The 16,971-nt window shown below is 64.1% G+C and overlaps 39 non-coding genes and 1 pseudogene across 39 annotated transcripts; all 40 read left to right on the top strand.

The window, feature by feature from the left end:
• Nucleotides 1–153: 153 nt before the first annotated feature.
• LOC134556422 (5S ribosomal RNA) lies at nt 154–272 on the top strand. The gene has a single exon (XR_010081716.1). It is a non-coding gene; the product is annotated as a 5S ribosomal RNA (ribosomal RNA).
• Nucleotides 273–576: 304 nt separating this feature from the next.
• On the top strand, nt 577–695 carry LOC134556421 (5S ribosomal RNA). The gene has a single exon (XR_010081715.1). It is a non-coding gene; the product is annotated as a 5S ribosomal RNA (ribosomal RNA).
• A 305-nt stretch (nt 696–1,000) lies between these two features.
• On the top strand, nt 1,001–1,119 carry LOC134556420 (5S ribosomal RNA). The gene has a single exon (XR_010081714.1). It is a non-coding gene; the product is annotated as a 5S ribosomal RNA (ribosomal RNA).
• A 304-nt stretch (nt 1,120–1,423) lies between these two features.
• Nucleotides 1,424–1,542, top strand: LOC134556419 (5S ribosomal RNA). Its single transcript, XR_010081713.1, has one exon. It is a non-coding gene; the product is annotated as a 5S ribosomal RNA (ribosomal RNA).
• A 286-nt stretch (nt 1,543–1,828) lies between these two features.
• On the top strand, nt 1,829–1,947 carry LOC134556418 (5S ribosomal RNA). The gene has a single exon (XR_010081712.1). It is a non-coding gene; the product is annotated as a 5S ribosomal RNA (ribosomal RNA).
• Nucleotides 1,948–2,251: 304 nt separating this feature from the next.
• On the top strand, nt 2,252–2,370 carry LOC134556416 (5S ribosomal RNA). Its single transcript, XR_010081710.1, has one exon. It is a non-coding gene; the product is annotated as a 5S ribosomal RNA (ribosomal RNA).
• Nucleotides 2,371–2,674: 304 nt separating this feature from the next.
• LOC134556415 (5S ribosomal RNA) lies at nt 2,675–2,793 on the top strand. Its single transcript, XR_010081709.1, has one exon. It is a non-coding gene; the product is annotated as a 5S ribosomal RNA (ribosomal RNA).
• Nucleotides 2,794–3,097: 304 nt separating this feature from the next.
• LOC134556414 (5S ribosomal RNA) lies at nt 3,098–3,216 on the top strand. Its single transcript, XR_010081708.1, has one exon. It is a non-coding gene; the product is annotated as a 5S ribosomal RNA (ribosomal RNA).
• Nucleotides 3,217–3,502: 286 nt separating this feature from the next.
• LOC134556413 (5S ribosomal RNA) lies at nt 3,503–3,621 on the top strand. The gene has a single exon (XR_010081706.1). It is a non-coding gene; the product is annotated as a 5S ribosomal RNA (ribosomal RNA).
• Nucleotides 3,622–3,925: 304 nt separating this feature from the next.
• LOC134556412 (5S ribosomal RNA) lies at nt 3,926–4,044 on the top strand. Its single transcript, XR_010081705.1, has one exon. It is a non-coding gene; the product is annotated as a 5S ribosomal RNA (ribosomal RNA).
• Nucleotides 4,045–4,348: 304 nt separating this feature from the next.
• Nucleotides 4,349–4,467, top strand: LOC134556411 (5S ribosomal RNA). The gene has a single exon (XR_010081704.1). It is a non-coding gene; the product is annotated as a 5S ribosomal RNA (ribosomal RNA).
• A 304-nt stretch (nt 4,468–4,771) lies between these two features.
• Nucleotides 4,772–4,890, top strand: LOC134556410 (5S ribosomal RNA). Its single transcript, XR_010081703.1, has one exon. It is a non-coding gene; the product is annotated as a 5S ribosomal RNA (ribosomal RNA).
• A 304-nt stretch (nt 4,891–5,194) lies between these two features.
• LOC134556409 (5S ribosomal RNA) lies at nt 5,195–5,313 on the top strand. The gene has a single exon (XR_010081702.1). It is a non-coding gene; the product is annotated as a 5S ribosomal RNA (ribosomal RNA).
• Nucleotides 5,314–5,587: 274 nt separating this feature from the next.
• LOC134556408 (5S ribosomal RNA) lies at nt 5,588–5,706 on the top strand. The gene has a single exon (XR_010081701.1). It is a non-coding gene; the product is annotated as a 5S ribosomal RNA (ribosomal RNA).
• A 311-nt stretch (nt 5,707–6,017) lies between these two features.
• On the top strand, nt 6,018–6,136 carry LOC134556597 (5S ribosomal RNA; annotated as a pseudogene).
• Nucleotides 6,137–6,441: 305 nt separating this feature from the next.
• Nucleotides 6,442–6,560, top strand: LOC134556407 (5S ribosomal RNA). Its single transcript, XR_010081700.1, has one exon. It is a non-coding gene; the product is annotated as a 5S ribosomal RNA (ribosomal RNA).
• A 288-nt stretch (nt 6,561–6,848) lies between these two features.
• On the top strand, nt 6,849–6,967 carry LOC134556405 (5S ribosomal RNA). The gene has a single exon (XR_010081698.1). It is a non-coding gene; the product is annotated as a 5S ribosomal RNA (ribosomal RNA).
• A 306-nt stretch (nt 6,968–7,273) lies between these two features.
• Nucleotides 7,274–7,392, top strand: LOC134556404 (5S ribosomal RNA). The gene has a single exon (XR_010081697.1). It is a non-coding gene; the product is annotated as a 5S ribosomal RNA (ribosomal RNA).
• A 306-nt stretch (nt 7,393–7,698) lies between these two features.
• LOC134556580 (5S ribosomal RNA) lies at nt 7,699–7,818 on the top strand. The gene has a single exon (XR_010081870.1). It is a non-coding gene; the product is annotated as a 5S ribosomal RNA (ribosomal RNA).
• Nucleotides 7,819–8,124: 306 nt separating this feature from the next.
• Nucleotides 8,125–8,243, top strand: LOC134556596 (5S ribosomal RNA). The gene has a single exon (XR_010081885.1). It is a non-coding gene; the product is annotated as a 5S ribosomal RNA (ribosomal RNA).
• Nucleotides 8,244–8,548: 305 nt separating this feature from the next.
• LOC134556586 (5S ribosomal RNA) lies at nt 8,549–8,666 on the top strand. The gene has a single exon (XR_010081876.1). It is a non-coding gene; the product is annotated as a 5S ribosomal RNA (ribosomal RNA).
• Nucleotides 8,667–8,971: 305 nt separating this feature from the next.
• LOC134556591 (5S ribosomal RNA) lies at nt 8,972–9,091 on the top strand. The gene has a single exon (XR_010081881.1). It is a non-coding gene; the product is annotated as a 5S ribosomal RNA (ribosomal RNA).
• Nucleotides 9,092–9,399: 308 nt separating this feature from the next.
• On the top strand, nt 9,400–9,520 carry LOC134556590 (5S ribosomal RNA). The gene has a single exon (XR_010081880.1). It is a non-coding gene; the product is annotated as a 5S ribosomal RNA (ribosomal RNA).
• A 308-nt stretch (nt 9,521–9,828) lies between these two features.
• LOC134556582 (5S ribosomal RNA) lies at nt 9,829–9,948 on the top strand. Its single transcript, XR_010081872.1, has one exon. It is a non-coding gene; the product is annotated as a 5S ribosomal RNA (ribosomal RNA).
• A 304-nt stretch (nt 9,949–10,252) lies between these two features.
• On the top strand, nt 10,253–10,370 carry LOC134556593 (5S ribosomal RNA). The gene has a single exon (XR_010081882.1). It is a non-coding gene; the product is annotated as a 5S ribosomal RNA (ribosomal RNA).
• A 303-nt stretch (nt 10,371–10,673) lies between these two features.
• Nucleotides 10,674–10,793, top strand: LOC134556583 (5S ribosomal RNA). The gene has a single exon (XR_010081873.1). It is a non-coding gene; the product is annotated as a 5S ribosomal RNA (ribosomal RNA).
• A 308-nt stretch (nt 10,794–11,101) lies between these two features.
• LOC134556403 (5S ribosomal RNA) lies at nt 11,102–11,220 on the top strand. Its single transcript, XR_010081696.1, has one exon. It is a non-coding gene; the product is annotated as a 5S ribosomal RNA (ribosomal RNA).
• A 284-nt stretch (nt 11,221–11,504) lies between these two features.
• Nucleotides 11,505–11,623, top strand: LOC134556402 (5S ribosomal RNA). The gene has a single exon (XR_010081695.1). It is a non-coding gene; the product is annotated as a 5S ribosomal RNA (ribosomal RNA).
• Nucleotides 11,624–11,929: 306 nt separating this feature from the next.
• LOC134556401 (5S ribosomal RNA) lies at nt 11,930–12,048 on the top strand. The gene has a single exon (XR_010081694.1). It is a non-coding gene; the product is annotated as a 5S ribosomal RNA (ribosomal RNA).
• A 304-nt stretch (nt 12,049–12,352) lies between these two features.
• LOC134556400 (5S ribosomal RNA) lies at nt 12,353–12,471 on the top strand. The gene has a single exon (XR_010081693.1). It is a non-coding gene; the product is annotated as a 5S ribosomal RNA (ribosomal RNA).
• Nucleotides 12,472–12,777: 306 nt separating this feature from the next.
• Nucleotides 12,778–12,896, top strand: LOC134556399 (5S ribosomal RNA). The gene has a single exon (XR_010081692.1). It is a non-coding gene; the product is annotated as a 5S ribosomal RNA (ribosomal RNA).
• Nucleotides 12,897–13,182: 286 nt separating this feature from the next.
• Nucleotides 13,183–13,301, top strand: LOC134556397 (5S ribosomal RNA). Its single transcript, XR_010081691.1, has one exon. It is a non-coding gene; the product is annotated as a 5S ribosomal RNA (ribosomal RNA).
• Nucleotides 13,302–13,605: 304 nt separating this feature from the next.
• LOC134556396 (5S ribosomal RNA) lies at nt 13,606–13,724 on the top strand. The gene has a single exon (XR_010081690.1). It is a non-coding gene; the product is annotated as a 5S ribosomal RNA (ribosomal RNA).
• Nucleotides 13,725–14,028: 304 nt separating this feature from the next.
• On the top strand, nt 14,029–14,147 carry LOC134556395 (5S ribosomal RNA). The gene has a single exon (XR_010081689.1). It is a non-coding gene; the product is annotated as a 5S ribosomal RNA (ribosomal RNA).
• A 305-nt stretch (nt 14,148–14,452) lies between these two features.
• LOC134556393 (5S ribosomal RNA) lies at nt 14,453–14,571 on the top strand. The gene has a single exon (XR_010081687.1). It is a non-coding gene; the product is annotated as a 5S ribosomal RNA (ribosomal RNA).
• Nucleotides 14,572–14,877: 306 nt separating this feature from the next.
• Nucleotides 14,878–14,996, top strand: LOC134556587 (5S ribosomal RNA). The gene has a single exon (XR_010081877.1). It is a non-coding gene; the product is annotated as a 5S ribosomal RNA (ribosomal RNA).
• A 306-nt stretch (nt 14,997–15,302) lies between these two features.
• LOC134556392 (5S ribosomal RNA) lies at nt 15,303–15,421 on the top strand. Its single transcript, XR_010081686.1, has one exon. It is a non-coding gene; the product is annotated as a 5S ribosomal RNA (ribosomal RNA).
• A 306-nt stretch (nt 15,422–15,727) lies between these two features.
• On the top strand, nt 15,728–15,846 carry LOC134556391 (5S ribosomal RNA). Its single transcript, XR_010081685.1, has one exon. It is a non-coding gene; the product is annotated as a 5S ribosomal RNA (ribosomal RNA).
• A 287-nt stretch (nt 15,847–16,133) lies between these two features.
• Nucleotides 16,134–16,252, top strand: LOC134556390 (5S ribosomal RNA). The gene has a single exon (XR_010081684.1). It is a non-coding gene; the product is annotated as a 5S ribosomal RNA (ribosomal RNA).
• Nucleotides 16,253–16,556: 304 nt separating this feature from the next.
• LOC134556389 (5S ribosomal RNA) lies at nt 16,557–16,675 on the top strand. Its single transcript, XR_010081683.1, has one exon. It is a non-coding gene; the product is annotated as a 5S ribosomal RNA (ribosomal RNA).
• Nucleotides 16,676–16,971: the final 296 nt, after the last annotated feature.

The raw sequence follows: 16,971 nt of genomic DNA, 5'->3' as shown, positions 1-16,971 counted from the left end.
GGCCCTGCGAGCATTGTGAGGTGTGGGGCATGGCTGAAGGTTGTGGCGTTGCCTTGGCGAGGCGCGTGTTGTGTGCGGGCTCTGGTGAGGTTTCTGGGCAGGGCGGGAGGGCGGTGGTGTGTGTTGGAGAGCGGTGGCGAGGGGCTGGGAGGTGCCTACGGCCATACCACCCTGAGAACGCCCGATCTCGTCTGATCTCGGAAGCTAAGCAGGGTCGGGCCCGGTTAGTACTTGGATGGGAGACCGCCTGGGAATACCGGGTGCTGTAGGCATCTTTTGCTGGCTTGTGGCGGCCGCGTGTCGTCGTGTTTTTTGGTGTGCGTTGGCAAGTGGGCCTGCGTTGCCCTGGTTTTTCTTTGGCCGCCACGTAGGGGGCCAGGAAGGCAGGGGCACGGACACCTTGAGCGGCGTGTGAGCCTTGGGGGCTCTGCGAGCATTGTGAGGTGTGGGGCATGGCTGAAGGTTGTGGCGTTGCCTTGGCGAGGCGCGTGTTGCGTGTGGGCTCTGGTGAGGTTTCTGGGCAGGGCGGGAGGGCGGTGGTGTGTGTTGGAGAGCGGTGGCGAGGGGCTGGGAGGTGCCTACGGCCATACCACCCTGAGAACGCCCGATCTCGTCTGATCTCGGAAGCTAAGCAGGGTCGGGCCCGGTTAGTACTTGGATGGGAGACCGCCTGGGAATACCGGGTGCTGTAGGCATCTTTTGCTGGCTTGTGGCGGCCGCGTGTCGTCGTGTTTTTTGGTGTGCGTTGGCAAGTGGGCCTGCGTTGCCCTGGTTTTTCTTTGGCCGCCACGTAGGGGGCCAGGAAGGCAGGGGCATGGACGCCTTGAGCGGCGTGTGAGCCTTGGGGGCCCTGCGAGCATTGTGAGGTGTGGGGCATGGCTGAAGGTTGTGGCGTTGCCTTGGCGAGGCGCGTGTTGTGTGCGGGCTCTGGTGAGGTTTCTGGGCAGGGCGGGAGGGCGGTGGTGTGTGTTGGAGAGCGGGTGGCGAGGGGCTGGGAGGTGCCTACGGCCATACCACCCTGAGAACGCCCGATCTCGTCTGATCTCGGAAGCTAAGCAGGGTCGGGCCCGGTTAGTACTTGGATGGGAGACCGCCTGGGAATACCGGGTGCTGTAGGCATCTTTTGCTGGCTTGTGGCGGCCGCGTGTCGTCGTGTTTTTTGGTGTGCGTTGGCAAGTGGGCCTGCGTTGCCCTGGTTTTTCTTTGGCCGCCACGTAGGGGGCCAGGAAGGCAGGGGCACGGACGCCTTGAGCGGCGTGTGAGCCTTGGGGGCTCTGCGAGCATTGTGAGGTGTGGGGCATGGCTGAAGGTTGTGGCGTTGCCTTGGCGAGGCGCGTGTTGCGTGTGGGCTCTGGTGAGGTTTCTGGGCAGGGCGGGAGGGCGGTGGTGTGTGTTGGAGAGCGGTGGCGAGGGGCTGGGAGGTGCCTACGGCCATACCACCCTGAGAACGCCCGATCTCGTCTGATCTCGGAAGCTAAGCAGGGTCGGGCCCGGTTAGTACTTGGATGGGAGACCGCCTGGGAATACCGGGTGCTGTAGGCATCTTTTGCTGGCTTGTGGCATGGTGTTTTTTGGTGCGTGTTGGCGAGTGGGCCGGCGGTGCCCCGTTTTGGTTTGGCAGGCGCGTGGAGGGGACGGAAGGCAGGGGCACGGATGCCTGGAAGTGAGCCTTGAGGGCCCTGTGAGCATTGTGAGGTGTGGGGCGAGGCTGAAGGTTGTGGCGTTGCCTTGGCGAGGCGCGTGTTGCGTGTGGGCTCTGGTGAGGTTTCTGGGCAGGGCGGGAGGGCGGTGGTGTGTGTTGGAGAGCGGTGGCGAGGGGCTGGGAGGTGCCTACGGCCATACCACCCTGAGAACGCCCGATCTCGTCTGATCTCGGAAGCTAAGCAGGGTCGGGCCCGGTTAGTACTTGGATGGGAGACCGCCTGGGAATACCGGGTGCTGTAGGCATCTTTTGCTGGCTTGTGGCGGCCGCGTGTCGTCGTGTTTTTTGGTGTGCGTTGGCAAGTGGGCCTGCGTTGCCCTGGTTTTTCTTTGGCCGCCACGTAGGGGGCCAGGAAGGCAGGGGCACGGACGCCTTGAGCGGCGTGTGAGCCTTGGGGGCTCTGCGAGCATTGTGAGGTGTGGGGCATGGCTGAAGGTTGTGGCGTTGCCTTGGCGAGGCGCGTGTTGTGTGCGGGCTCTGGTGAGGTTTCTGGGCAGGGCGGGAGGGCGGTGGTGTGTGTTGGAGAGCGGTGGCGAGGGGCTGGGAGGTGCCTACGGCCATACCACCCTGAGAACGCCCGATCTCGTCTGATCTCGGAAGCTAAGCAGGGTCGGGCCCGGTTAGTACTTGGATGGGAGACCGCCTGGGAATACCGGGTGCTGTAGGCATCTTTTGCTGGCTTGTGGCGGCCGCGTGTCGTCGTGTTTTTTGGTGTGCGTTGGCAAGTGGGCCTGCGTTGCCCTGGTTTTTCTTTGGCCGCCACGTAGGGGGCCAGGAAGGCAGGGGCACGGACGCCTTGAGCGGCGTGTGAGCCTTGGGGGCTCTGCGAGCATTGTGAGGTGTGGGGCATGGCTGAAGGTTGTGGCGTTGCCTTGGCGAGGCGCGTGTTGCGTGTGGGCTCTGGTGAGGTTTCTGGGCAGGGCGGGAGGGCGGTGGTGTGTGTTGGAGAGCGGTGGCGAGGGGCTGGGAGGTGCCTACGGCCATACCACCCTGAGAACGCCCGATCTCGTCTGATCTCGGAAGCTAAGCAGGGTCGGGCCCGGTTAGTACTTGGATGGGAGACCGCCTGGGAATACCGGGTGCTGTAGGCATCTTTTGCTGGCTTGTGGCGGCCGCGTGTCGTCGTGTTTTTTGGTGTGCGTTGGCAAGTGGGCCTGCGTTGCCCTGGTTTTTCTTTGGCCGCCACGTAGGGGGCCAGGAAGGCAGGGGCATGGACGCCTTGAGCGGCGTGTGAGCCTTGGGGGCTCTGCGAGCATTGTGAGGTGTGGGGCATGGCTGAAGGTTGTGGCGTTGCCTTGGCGAGGCGCGTGTTGCGTGTGGGCTCTGGTGAGGTTTCTGGGCAGGGCGGGAGGGCGGTGGTGTGTGTTGGAGAGCGGTGGCGAGGGGCTGGGAGGTGCCTACGGCCATACCACCCTGAGAACGCCCGATCTCGTCTGATCTCGGAAGCTAAGCAGGGTCGGGCCCGGTTAGTACTTGGATGGGAGACCGCCTGGGAATACCGGGTGCTGTAGGCATCTTTTGCTGGCTTGTGGCATGGTGTTTTTTGGTGCGTGTTGGCGAGTGGGCCGGCGGTGCCCCGTTTTGGTTTGGCAGGCGCGTGGAGGGGACGGAAGGCAGGGGCACGGATGCCTGGAAGTGAGCGTTGAGGGCCCTGTGAGCATTGTGAGGTGTGGGGCGAGGCTGAAGGTTGTGGCGTTGCCTTGGCGAGGCGCGTGTTGCGTGTGGGCTCTGGTGAGGTTTCTGGGCAGGGCGGGAGGGCGGTGGTGTGTGTTGGAGAGCGGTGGCGAGGGGCTGGGAGGTGCCTACGGCCATACCACCCTGAGAACGCCCGATCTCGTCTGATCTCGGAAGCTAAGCAGGGTCGGGCCCGGTTAGTACTTGGATGGGAGACCGCCTGGGAATACCGGGTGCTGTAGGCATCTTTTGCTGGCTTGTGGCGGCCGCGTGTCGTCGTGTTTTTTGGTGTGCGTTGGCAAGTGGGCCTGCGTTGCCCTGGTTTTTCTTTGGCCGCCACGTAGGGGGCCAGGAAGGCAGGGGCATGGATGCCTTGAGCGGCGTGTGAGCCTTGGGGGCCCTGCGAGCATTGTGAGGTGTGGGGCATGGCTGAAGGTTGTGGCGTTGCCTTGGCGAGGCGCGTGTTGTGTGCGGGCTCTGGTGAGGTTTCTGGGCAGGGCGGGAGGGCGGTGGTGTGTGTTGGAGAGCGGTGGCGAGGGGCTGGGAGGTGCCTACGGCCATACCACCCTGAGAACGCCCGATCTCGTCTGATCTCGGAAGCTAAGCAGGGTCGGGCCCGGTTAGTACTTGGATGGGAGACCGCCTGGGAATACCGGGTGCTGTAGGCATCTTTTGCTGGCTTGTGGCGGCCGCGTGTCGTCGTGTTTTTTGGTGTGCGTTGGCAAGTGGGCCTGCGTTGCCCTGGTTTTTCTTTGGCCGCCACGTAGGGGGCCAGGAAGGCAGGGGCACGGACGCCTTGAGCGGCGTGTGAGCCTTGGGGGCTCTGCGAGCATTGTGAGGTGTGGGGCATGGCTGAAGGTTGTGGCGTTGCCTTGGCGAGGCGCGTGTTGCGTGTGGGCTCTGGTGAGGTTTCTGGGCAGGGCGGGAGGGCGGTGGTGTGTGTTGGAGAGCGGTGGCGAGGGGCTGGGAGGTGCCTACGGCCATACCACCCTGAGAACGCCCGATCTCGTCTGATCTCGGAAGCTAAGCAGGGTCGGGCCCGGTTAGTACTTGGATGGGAGACCGCCTGGGAATACCGGGTGCTGTAGGCATCTTTTGCTGGCTTGTGGCGGCCGCGTGTCGTCGTGTTTTTTGGTGTGCGTTGGCAAGTGGGCCTGCGTTGCCCTGGTTTTTCTTTGGCCGCCACGTAGGGGGCCAGGAAGGCAGGGGCACGGACGCCTTGAGCGGCGTGTGAGCCTTGGGGGCTCTGCGAGCATTGTGAGGTGTGGGGCATGGCTGAAGGTTGTGGCGTTGCCTTGGCGAGGCGCGTGTTGCGTGTGGGCTCTGGTGAGGTTTCTGGGCAGGGCGGGAGGGCGGTGGTGTGTGTTGGAGAGCGGTGGCGAGGGGCTGGGAGGTGCCTACGGCCATACCACCCTGAGAACGCCCGATCTCGTCTGATCTCGGAAGCTAAGCAGGGTCGGGCCCGGTTAGTACTTGGATGGGAGACCGCCTGGGAATACCGGGTGCTGTAGGCATCTTTTGCTGGCTTGTGGCGGCCGCGTGTCGTCGTGTTTTTTGGTGTGCGTTGGCAAGTGGGCCTGCGTTGCCCTGGTTTTTCTTTGGCCGCCACGTAGGGGGCCAGGAAGGCAGGGGCATGGACGCCTTGAGCGGCGTGTGAGCCTTGGGGGCCCTGCGAGCATTGTGAGGTGTGGGGCATGGCTGAAGGTTGTGGCGTTGCCTTGGCGAGGCGCGTGTTGTGTGCGGGCTCTGGTGAGGTTTCTGGGCAGGGCGGGAGGGCGGTGGTGTGTGTTGGAGAGCGGTGGCGAGGGGCTGGGAGGTGCCTACGGCCATACCACCCTGAGAACGCCCGATCTCGTCTGATCTCGGAAGCTAAGCAGGGTCGGGCCCGGTTAGTACTTGGATGGGAGACCGCCTGGGAATACCGGGTGCTGTAGGCATCTTTTGCTGGCTTGTGGCGGCCGCGTGTCGTCGTGTTTTTTGGTGTGCGTTGGCAAGTGGGCCTGCGTTGCCCTGGTTTTTCTTTGGCCGCCACGTAGGGGGCCAGGAAGGCAGGGGCACGGACGCCTTGAGCGGCGTGTGAGCCTTGGGGGCTCTGCGAGCATTGTGAGGTGTTGGCGAGGCGCGTGTTGCGTGTGGGCTCTGGTGAGGTTTCTGGGCAGGGCGGGAGGGCGGTGGTGTGTGTTGGAGAGCGGTGGCGAGGGGCTGGGAGGTGCCTACGGCCATACCACCCTGAGAACGCCCGATCTCGTCTGATCTCGGAAGCTAAGCAGGGTCGGGCCCGGTTAGTACTTGGATGGGAGACCGCCTGGGAATACCGGGTGCTGTAGGCATCTTTTGCTGGCTTGTGGCGGCCGCGAGTCGTCGTGGTTTTTTTGGGTGTGGCGTTGGCAAGTGGGCCTGCGTTTTGCCCTGGTTTTTCTTTGGCCGCCACGTAGGGGGCCAGGAAGGCAGGGGCATGGACGCCTTGAGCGGCGTGTGAGCCTTGGGGGCCCTGCGTGCATTGTGAGGTGTGGGGCATGGCTGAAGGTTGTGGCGTTGCCTTGGCGAGGCGCGTGTTGTGTGCGGGCTCTGGTGAGGTTTCTGGCAGGGCGGGGAGGGCGGTGGTGTGTGTTGGAGAGCGGGTGGCGAGGGGCTGGGAGGTGCCTACGCCATACCACCCTGAGAACGCTCCGATCTCGTCTGATCTCGGAAGCTAAGCAGGGTCGGGCCCGGTTAGTACTTGGATGGGAGACCGCCTGGGAATACCGGGTGCTGTAGGGCATCTTTTGCTGGCTTGTGGCGGCCGCGTGTCGTCGTGTTTTTTGGTGTGCGTTGGCAAGTGGGCCTGCGTTGCCCTGGTTTTTCTTTGGCCGCCACGTAGGGGGCCAGGAAGGCAGGGGCACGGACGCCTTGAGCGGCGTGTGAGCCTTGGGGGCTCTGCGAGCATGGTGAGGTGTGGGGCATGGCTGAAGGTTGTGGCGTTGCCTTGGCGAGGCGCGTGTTGCGTGTGGGCTCTGGTGAGGTTTCTGGGCAGGGCGGGAGGGCGGTGGTGTGTGTTGGAGAGCGGTGGCGAGGGGCTGGGAGGTGCCTACGGCCATACCACCCTGAGAACGCCCGATCTCGTCTGATCTCGGAAGCTAAGCAGGGTCGGGCCCGGTTAGTACTTGGATGGGAGACCGCCTGGGAATACCGGGTGCTGTAGGCATCTTTTGCTGGCTTGTGGCATGGTGTTTTTTGGTGCGTGTTGGCGAGTGGGCCGGGCGGTGCCCCGTTTTGGTTTGGCAGGCGCGTGAGGGGACGGAAGGCAGGGGCACGGATGCCTGGAAGTGAGCCTTGAGGGCCCTGTGAGCATTGTGAGGTGTGGGCGAGGCTGAAGGTTGTGGCGTTGCCTTGGCGAGGCGCGTGTTGCGTGTGGGCTCTGGTGAGGTTTCTGGGCAGGGCGGGGAGGGGCGGGTGGTGTGTGTTGGAGAGCGGTGGCGAGGGGCTGGGAGGTGCCTACGGCCATACCACCCTGAGAACGCCCGATCTCGTCTGATCTCGGAAGCTAAGCAGGGTCGGGCCCGGTTAGTACTTGGATGGGAGACCGCCTGGGAATACCGGGTGCTGTAGGCATCTTTTGCTGGCTTGTGGCGGCCGCGTGTCGTCGTGTTTTTTGGTGTGCGTTGGCAAGTGGGCCTGCGTTGCCCTGGTTTTTCTTTGGCCGCCACGTAGGGGGCCAGGAAGGCAGGGGCACGGACGCCTTGAGCGGCGTGTGAGCCTTGGGGGCTCTGCGAGCATTGTGAGGTGTGGGGCATGGCTGGAAGGTTGTGGCGTTGCCTTGGCGAGGCGCGTGTTGTGTGCGGGCTCTGGTGAGGTTTCTGGGCAGGGCGGTGAGGGCGGTGGTGTGTGTTGGAGAGCGGTGGCGAGGGGCTGGGAGGTGCCTACGGCCATACCACCCTGAGAACGCCCGATCTCGTCTGATCTCGGAAGCTAAGCAGGGTCGGGCCCGGTTAGTACTTGGATGGGAGACCGCCTGGGAATACCGGGTGCTGTAGGCATCTTTTGCTGGCTTGTGGCGGCCGCGTGTCGTCGTGTTTTTTGGTGTGCGTTGGCAAGTGGGCCTGCGTTGCCCTGGTTTTTCTTTGGCCGCCACGTAGGGGGCCAGGAAGGCAGGGGCACGGACGCCTTGAGCGGCGTGTGAGCCTTGGGGGCTCTGCGAGCATTGTGAGGTGTGGGGCATGGCTGAAGGTTGTGGCGTTGCCTTGGCGAGGCGCGTGTTGCGTGTGGGCTCTGGTGAGGTTTCTGGGCAGGGCGGGTGAGGGCGGTGGTGTGTGTTGGAGAGCGGTGGCGAGGGGCTGGGAGGTGCCTACGGCCATACCACCCTGAGAACGCCCCGATCTCGTCTGATCTCGGAAGCTAAGCAGGGTCGGGCCCGGTTAGTACTTGGATGGGAGACCGCCTGGGAATACCGGGTGCTGTAGGCATCTTTTGCTGGCTTGTGGCGGCCGCGTGTCGTCGTGTTTTTTGGTGTGGCGTTGGCAAGTGGGCCTGCGTTGCCCTGGTTTTTCTTTGGCCGCCACGTAGGGGGCCAGGAAGGCAGGGGCATGGACGCCTTGAGCGGCGTGTGAGCCTTGGGGGCCCTGCGAGCATTGTGAGGTGTGGGGCATGGCTGAAGGTTGTGGCGTTGCCTTGGCGAGGCGCGTGTTGTGTGCGGGCTCTGGTGAGGTTTCTGGGCAGGGCGGTGAGGGCGGTGGTGTGTGTTGGAGAGCGGTGGCGAGGGGCTGGGAGGTGCCTACGGCCATACCACCCTGAGAACGCCCGATCTCGTCTGATCTCGGAAGCTAAGCAGGTCGGGCCCGGTTAGTACTTGGATGGGAGACCCGCCTGGGAATACCGGGTGCTGTAGGCATCTTTTGCTGGCTTGTGGCGGCCGCGTGTCGTCGTGTTTTTTGGTGTGCGTTGGCAAGTGGGCCTGCGTTGCCTGGTTTTTCTTTGGCCGCCACGTAGGGGGCCAGGAAGGCAGGGGCACGGACGCCTTGAGCGGCGTGTGAGCCTTGGGGGCTCTGCGAGCATTGTGAGGTGTGGGGCATGGCTGAAGGTTGTGGCGTTGCCTTGGCGAGGCGCGTGTTGCTGTGTGGGCTCTGGTGAGGTTTCTGGGCAGGGCGGGGAGGGCGGTGGTGTGTGTTGGAGAGCGGTGGCGAGGGGCTGGGAGGTGCCTACGGCCATACCACCCTGAGAACGCCCGATCTCGTCTGATCTCGGAAGCTAAGCAGGGTCGGGCCCGGTTAGTACTTGGATGGAGACCGCCTGGGAATACCGGGTGCTGTAGGCATCTTTTGCTGGCTTGTGGCGGGCCGCGTTGTCGTCGTGTTTTTTGGTGTGCGTTGGCAAGTGGGCCTGCGTTGCCCTGGTTTTTCTTTGGCCGCCACGTAGGGGGCCAGGAAGGCAGGGGCACGGACGCCTTGAGCGGCGTGTGAGCCTTGGGGGCTCTGCGAGCATTGTGAGGTGTGGGCATGGCTGAAGGTTGTGGCGTTGCCTTGGCGAGGCGGCGTGTTGCGTGTGGGCTCTGGTGAGGTTTCTGGGCAGGGCGGGGAGGGCGGTGGTGTGTGTGGAGAGCGGTGGCGAGGGGCTGGAGGTGCCTACGGCCATACCACCCTGAGAACGCTCCGATCTCGTCTGATCTCGGAAGCTAAGCAGGGTCGGGCCCGGTTAGTACTTGGATGGGAGACCGCCTGGGAATACCGGGTGCTGTATGGCATCTTTTGCTGGCTTGTGGCGGCCGGCGTGTCGTCGTGTTTTTTGGTGTGCGTTGGCAAGTGGGCCTGCGTTGCCCTGGTTTTTCTTTGGCCGCCACGTAGGGGGCCAGGAAGGCAGGGGCACGGACGCCTTGAGCGGCGTGTGAGCCTTGGGGGCTCTGCGAGCATTGTGAGGTGTGGGGCATGGCTGAAGGTTGTGGCGTTGCCTTGGCGAGGCGCGTGTTGCGTGTGGGCTCTGGTGAGGTTTCTGGGCAGGGCGGGAGGGCGGTGGGTGTGTGTTGGAGAGCGGGTGGCGAGGGGCTGGGAGGTGCCTACGGCCATACCACCCTGAGAACGCCCCGATCTCGTCTGATCTCGGAAGCTAAGCAGGGTCGGGCCCGGTTAGTACTTGGATGGGAGACCGCCTGGGGAATACCGGGTGCTGTAGGCATCTTTTGCTGGCTTGTGGCGGCCGCGTGTCGTCGTGTTTTTTGGGTGTGCGTTGGCAAGTGGGCCTGCGTTGCCCTGGTTTTTTCTTTGGCCGCCACGTAGGGGGCCAGGAAGGCAGGGGCATGGACGCCTTGAGCGGCGTGTGAGCCTTGGGGGCCCTGCGAGCATTGTGAGGTGTGGGGCATGGCTGAAGGTTGTGGCGTTGCCTTGGCGAGGCGCGTGTTGTGTGCGGGCTCTGGTGAGGTTTCTGGGCAGGGCGGGAGGGCGGGTGGTGTGTGGTTGGAGAGCGGTGGCGAGGGGCTGGGAGGTGCCTACGGCCATACCACCCTGAGAACGCGCCGATCTCGTCTGATCTCGGAAGCTAAGCAGGGTCGGGCCCGGTTAGTACTTGGATGGGAGACCGCCTGGGAATACCGGGTGCTGTAGGCATCTTTTGCTGGCTTGTGGCGGCCGCGTGTCGTCGTGTTTTTTGGTGTGCGTTGGCAAGTGGGCCTGCGTTGCCCTGGTTTTTCTTTGGCCGCCACGTAGGGGGCCAGGAAGGCAGGGGCACGGACGCCTTGAGCGGCGTGTGAGCCTTGGGGGCTCTGCGAGCATTGTGAGGTGTGGGGCATGGCTGAAGTTTGTGGCGTTGCCTTGGCGAGGCGCGTGTTGCGTGTGGGCTCTGGTGAGGTTTCTGGGCAGGGCGGGAGGGCGGTGGTGTGTGTTGGAGAGCGGTGGCGAGGGGCTGGGAGGTGCCTACGGCCATACCACCTGAGAAGCGCCCGATCTCGTCTGATCTCGGAAGCTAAGCAGGGTCGGGCCCGTTAGTACTTGGATGGGAGACCGCCTGGGAATACCGGGTGCTGTAGGCATCTTTTGCTGGCTTGTGGCGGCCGCGTGTCGTCGTGTTTTTTGGTGTGCGTTGGCAAGTGGGCCTGCGTTGCCCTGGTTTTTCTTTGGCCGCCACGTAGGGGGCCAGGAAGCAGGGGCACGGACGCCTTGAGCGGCGTGTGAGCCTTGGGGGCTCTGCGAGCATTGTGAGGTGTGGGGCATGGCTGAAGGTTGTGGCGTTGCCTTGGCGAGGCGCGTGTTGCGTGTGGGCTCTGGTGAGGTTTCTGGGCAGGGCGGGAGGGCGGTGGTGTGTGTTGGAGAGCGGTGGCGAGGGGCTGGGAGGTGCCTACGGCCATACCACCCTGAGAACGCCCGATCTCGTCTGATCTCGGAAAGCTAAGCAGGGTCGGGCCCGGTTAGTACTTGGATGGGAGACCGCCTGGGAATACCGGGTGCTGTAGGCATCTTTTGCTGGCTTGTGGCGGCCGCGTGTCGTCGTGTTTTTTGGTGTGCGTTGGCAAGTGGGCCTGCGTTGCCCTGGTTTTTCTTTGGCCGCCACGTAGGGGGCCAGGAAGGCAGGGGCACGGACGCCTTGAGCGGCGTGTGAGCCTTGGGGGCTCTGCGAGCATTGTGAGGTGTGGGGCATGGCTGAAGGTTGTGGCGTTGCCTTGGCGAGGCGCGTGTTGCGTGTGGGCTCTGGTGAGGTTTCTGGGCAGGGCGGGAGGAGGGCGGTGGTGTGTGTTGGAGAGCGGTGGCGAGGGGCTGGGAGGTTGCCTACGGCCATACCACCCTGAGAACGCCCGATCTCGTCTGATCTCGGAAGCTAAGCAGGGTCGGGCCCGGTTAGTACTTGGATGGGAGACCGCCTGGGAATACCGGGTGCTGTAGGCATCTTTTGCTGGCTTGTGGCATGGTGTTTTTTGGTGCGTGTTGGCGAGTGGGCCGGCGGTGCCCCGTTTTGGTTTGGCAGGCGCGTGGAGGGGACGGAAGGCAGGGGCACGGATGCCTGGAAGTGAGCCTTGAGGGCCCTGTGAGCATTGTGAGGTGTGGGGCGAGGCTGAAGGTTGTGGCGTTGCCTTGGCGGCGCGTGTTGCGTGTGGGCTCTGGTGAGGTTTCTGGGCAGGGCGGGAGGGCGGTGGTGTGTGTTGGAGAGCGGTGGCGAGGGGCTGGGAGGTGCCTACGGCCATACCACCCTGAGAACGCCCGATCTCGTCTGATCTCGGAAGCTAAGCAGGGTCGGGCCCGGTTAGTACTTGGATGGGAGACCGCCTGGGAATACCGGGTGCTGTAGGCATCTTTTGCTGGCTTGTGGCGGCCGCGTGTCGTCGTGTTTTTTGGTGTGCGTTGGCAAGTGGGCCTGCGTTGCCCTGGTTTTTCTTTGGCCGCCACGTAGGGGGCCAGGAAGGCAGGGGCACGGACGCCTTGAGCGGCGTGTGAGCCTTGGGGGCTCTGCGAGCATTGTGAGGTGTGGGGCATGGCTGAAGGTTGTGGCGTTGCCTTGGCGAGGCGCGTGTTGCGTGTGGGCTCTGGTGAGGTTTCTGGGCAGGGCGGGAGGGCGGTGGTGTGTGTTGGAGAGCGGTGGGGCGAGGGGCTGGGAGGTGCCTACGGCCATACCACCCTGAGAACGCCCGATCTCGTCTGATCTCGGAAGCTAAGCAGGGTCGGGCCCGGTTAGTACTTGGATGGGAGACCGCCTGGGAATACCGGGTGCTGTAGGCATCTTTTGCTGGCTTGTGGCGGCCGCGTGTCGTCGTGTTTTTTGGTGTGCGTTGGCAAGTGGGCCTGCGTTGCCCTGGTTTTTCTTTGGCCGCCACGTAGGGGGCCAGGAAGGCAGGGGCATGGACGCCTTGAGCGGCGTGTGAGCCTTGGGGGCCCTGCGAGCATTGTGAGGTGTGGGGCATGGCTGAAGGTTGTGGCGTTGCCTTGGCGAGGCGCGTGTTGTGTGCGGGCTCTGGTGAGGTTTCTGGGCAGGGCGGGAGGGCGGTGGTGTGTGTTGGAGAGCGGTGGCGAGGGGCTGGGAGGTGCCTACGGCCATACCACCCTGAGAACGCCCGATCTCGTCTGATCTCGGAAGCTAAGCAGGGTCGGGCCCGGTTAGTACTTGGATGGGAGACCGCCTGGGAATACCGGGTGCTGTAGGCATCTTTTGCTGGCTTGTGGCGGCCGCGTGTCGTCGTGTTTTTTGGTGTGCGTTGGCAAGTGGGCCTGCGTTGCCCTGGTTTTTCTTTGGCCGCCACGTAGGGGGCCAGGAAGGCAGGGGCACGGACGCCTTGAGCGGCGTGTGAGCCTTGGGGGCTCTGCGAGCATTGTGAGGTGTGGGGCATGGCTGAAGGTTGTGGCGTTGCCTTGGCGAGGCGCGTGTTGCGTGTGGGCTCTGGTGAGGTTTCTGGGCAGGGCGGGGGAGGGCGGTGGTGTGTGTTGGAGAGCGGTGGCGAGGGGCTGGGAGGTGCCTACGGCCATACCACCCTGAGAACGCCCGATCTCGTCTGATCTCGGAAGCTAAGCAGGGTCGGGCCCGGTTAGTACTTGGATGGGAGACCGCCTGGGAATACCGGGTGCTGTAGGCATCTTTTGCTGGCTTGTGGCATGGTGTTTTTTGGTGCGTGTTGGCGAGTGGGCCGGCGGTGCCCCGTTTTGGTTTGGCAGGCGCGTGGAGGGGACGGAAGGCAGGGGCACGGATGCCTGGAAGTGAGCCTTGAGGGCCCTGTGAGCATTGTGAGGTGTGGGGCGAGGCTGAGGGTTGTGGCGTTGCCTTGGCGAGGCGCGTGTTGCGTGTGGGCTCTGGTGAGGTTTCTGGGCAGGGCGGGAGGGCGGTGGTGTGTGTTGGAGAGCGGTGGCGAGGGGCTGGGAGGTGCCTACGGCCATACCACCCTGAGAACGCCCGATCTCGTCTGATCTCGGAAGCTAAGCAGGGTCGGGCCCGGTTAGTACTTGGATGGGAGACCGCCTGGGAATACCGGGTGCTGTAGGCATCTTTTGCTGGCTTGTGGCGGCCGCGTGTCGTCGTGTTTTTTGGTGTGCGTTGGCAAGTGGGCCTGCGTTGCCCTGGTTTTTCTTTGGCCGCCACGTAGGGGGCCAGGAAGGCAGGGGCATGGATGCCTTGAGCGGCGTGTGAGCCTTGGGGGCCCTGCGAGCATTGTGAGGTGTGGGGCATGGCTGAAGGTTGTGGCGTTGCCTTGGCGAGGCGCGTGTTGTGTGCGGGCTCTGGTGAGGTTTCTGGGCAGGGCGGGAGGGCGGTGGTGTGTGTTGGAGAGCGGTGGCGAGGGGCTGGGAGGTGCCTACGGCCATACCACCCTGAGAACGCCCGATCTCGTCTGATCTCGGAAGCTAAGCAGGGTCGGGCCCGGTTAGTACTTGGATGGGAGACCGCCTGGGAATACCGGGTGCTGTAGGCATCTTTTGCTGGCTTGTGGCGGCCGCGTGTCGTCGTGTTTTTTGGTGTGCGTTGGCAAGTGGGCCTGCGTTGCCCTGGTTTTTCTTTGGCCGCCACGTAGGGGGCCAGGAAGGCAGGGGCACGGACGCCTTGAGCGGCGTGTGAGCCTTGGGGGCTCTGCGAGCATTGTGAGGTGTGGGGCATGGCTGAAGGTTGTGGTGTTGCCTTGGCGAGGCGCGTGTTGCGTGTGGGCTCTGGTGAGGTTTCTGGGCAGGGCGGGAGGGCGGTGGTGTGTGTTGGAGAGCGGTGGCGAGGGGCTGGGAGGTGCCTACGGCCATACCACCCTGAGAACGCCCGATCTCGTCTGATCTCGGAAGCTAAGCAGGGTCGGGCCCGGTTAGTACTTGGATGGGAGACCGCCTGGGAATACCGGGTGCTGTAGGCATCTTTTGCTGGCTTGTGGCGGCCGCGTGTCGTCGTGTTTTTTGGTGTGCGTTGGCAAGTGGGCCTGCGTTGCCCTGGTTTTTCTTTGGCCGCCACGTAGGGGGCCAGGAAGGCAGGGGCACGGACGCCTTGAGCGGCGTGTGAGCCTTGGGGGCTCTGCGAGCATTGTGAGGTGTGGGGCATGGCTGAAGGTTGTGGCGTTGCCTTGGCGAGGCGCGTGTTGCGTGTGGGCTCTGGTGAGGTTTCTGGGCAGGGCGGGGAGGGCGGTGGTGTGTGTTGGAGAGCGGTGGCGAGGGGCTGGGAGGTGCCTACGGCCATACCACCCTGAGAACGCCCGATCTCGTCTGATCTCGGAAGCTAAGCAGGGTCGGGCCCGGTTAGTACTTGGATGGGAGACCGCCTGGGAATACCGGGTGCTGTAGGCATCTTTTGCTGGCTTGTGGCGGCCGCGTGTCGTCGTGTTTTTTGGTGTGCGTTGGCAAGTGGGCCTGCGTTGCCCTGGTTTTTCTTTGGCCGCCACGTAGGGGGCCAGGAAGGCACGGGCATGGACGCCTTGAGCGGCGTGTGAGCCTTGGGGGCCCTGCGAGCATTGTGAGGTGTGGGGCATGGCTGAAGGTTGTGGCGTTGCCTTGGCGAGGCGCGTGTTGTGTGCGGGCTCTGGTGAGGTTTCTGGGCAGGGCGGGAGGGCGGTGGTGTGTGTTGGAGAGCGGTGGGCGAGGGGCTGGGAGGTGCCTGACGGCCATACCACCCTGAGAACGCCCGATCTCGTCTGATCTCGGAAGCTAAGCAGGGTCGGGCCCGGTTAGTACTTGGATGGGAGACCGCCTGGGAATACCGGGTGCTGTAGGCATCTTTTGCTGGCTTGTGGCGGCCGCGTGTCGTCGTGTTTTTTGGTGTGCGTTGGCAAGTGGGCCTGCGTTGCCCTGGTTTTTCTTTGGCCGCCACGTAGGGGGCCAGGAAGGCAGGGGCATGGACGCCTTGAGCGGCGTGTGAGCCTTGGGGGCCCTGCGAGCATTGTGAGGTGTGGGGCATGGCTGAAGGTTGTGGCGTTGCCTTGGCGAGGCGCGTGTTGTGTGCGGGCTCTGGTGAGGTTTCTGGGCAGGGCGGGAGGGCGGTGGTGTGTGTTGGAGAGCGGGTGGGCGAGGGGCTGGGAGGTGCCTACGGCCATACCACCCTGAGAACGCCCGATCTCGTCTGATCTCGGAAGCTAAGCAGGGTCGGGCCCGGTTAGTACTTGGATGGGAGACCGCCTGGGAATACCGGGTGCTGTAGGCATCTTTTGCTGGCTTGTGGCGGGCCGCGTGTCGTCGTGTTTTTTGGTGTGCGTTGGCAAGTGGGCCTGCGTTGCCCTGGTTTTTCTTTGGCCGCCACGTAGGGGGCCAGGAAGGCAGGGGCACGGACGCCTTGAGCGGCGTGTGAGCCTTGGGGGCTCTGCGAGCATTGTGAGGTGTGGGGCATGGCTGAAGGTTGTGGCGTTGCCTTGGCGAGGCGCGTGTTGCGTGTGGGCTCTGGTGAGGTTTCTGGGCAGGGCGGGGAGGGCGGTGGTGTGTGTTGGAGAGCGGTGGCGAGGGGCTGGGAGGTGCCTACGGCCATACCACCCTGAGAACGCCCGATCTCGTCTGATCTCGGAAGCTAAGCAGGGTCGGGCCCGGTTAGTACTTGGATGGGAGACCGCCTGGGAATACCGGGTGCTGTAGGCATCTTTTGCTGGCTTGTGGCATGGTGTTTTTTGGTGCGTGTTGGCGAGTGGGCCGGCGGTGCCCCGTTTTGGTTTGGCAGGCGCGTGGAGGGGACGGAAGGCAGGGGCACGGATGCCTGGAAGTGAGCCTTGAGGGCCCTGTGAGCATTGTGAGGTGTGGGGCGAGGCTGAAGGTTGTGGCGTTGCCTTGGCGAGGCGCGTGTTGCGTGTGGGCTCTGGTGAGGTTTCTGGGCAGGGCGGGAGGGCGGTGGTGTGTGTTGGAGAGCGGGTGGCGAGGGGCTGGGAGGTGCCTACGGCCATACCACCCTGAGAACGCCCGATCTCGTCTGATCTCGGAAGCTAAGCAGGGTCGGGCCCGGTTAGTACTTGGATGGGAGACCGCCTGGGAATACCGGGTGCTGTAGGCATCTTTTGCTGGCTTGTGGCGGCCGCGTGTCGTCGTGTTTTTTGGTGTGCGTTGGCAAGTGGGCCTGCGTTGCCCTGGTTTTTCTTTGGCCGCCACGTAGGGGGCCAGGAAGGCAGGGGCACGGACGCCTTGAGCGGCGTGTGAGCCTTGGGGGCTCTGCGAGCATTGTGAGGTGTGGGGCATGGCTGAAGGTTGTGGCGTTGCCTTGGCGAGGCGCGTGTTGTGTGCGGGCTCTGGTGAGGTTTCTGGGCAGGGCGGGAGGGCGGTGGTGTGTGTTGGAGAGCGGTGGCGAGGGGCTGGGAGGTGCCTACGGCCATACCACCCTGAGAACGCCCGATCTCGTCTGATCTCGGAAGCTAAGCAGGGTCGGGCCCGGTTAGTACTTGGATGGGAGACCGCCTGGGAATACCGGGTGCTGTAGGCATCTTTTGCTGGCTTGTGGCGGCCGCGTGTCGTCGTGTTTTTTGGTGTGCGTTGGCAAGTGGGCCTGCGTTGCCCTGGTTTTTCTTTGGCCGCCACGTAGGGGGCCAGGAAGGCAGGGGCACGGACGCCTTGAGCGGCGTGTGAGCCTTGGGGCTCTGCGAGCATTGTGAGGTGTGGGGCATGGCTGAAGGTTGTGGCGTTGCCTTGGCGAGGCGCGTGTTGCGTGTGGGCTCTGGTGAGGTTTCTGGGCAGGGCGGGAGGGCGGTGGTGTGTGTTGGAGAGCGGTGGCGAGGGGCT

The sequence above is a fragment of the Prinia subflava genome, chromosome 11 (genome assembly GCF_021018805.1).
Source record: "Prinia subflava isolate CZ2003 ecotype Zambia chromosome 11, Cam_Psub_1.2, whole genome shotgun sequence".
NCBI lineage: Eukaryota > Metazoa > Chordata > Aves > Passeriformes > Cisticolidae > Prinia > Prinia subflava.
This window is presented reverse-complemented; position numbering and strand designations above follow the sequence as displayed.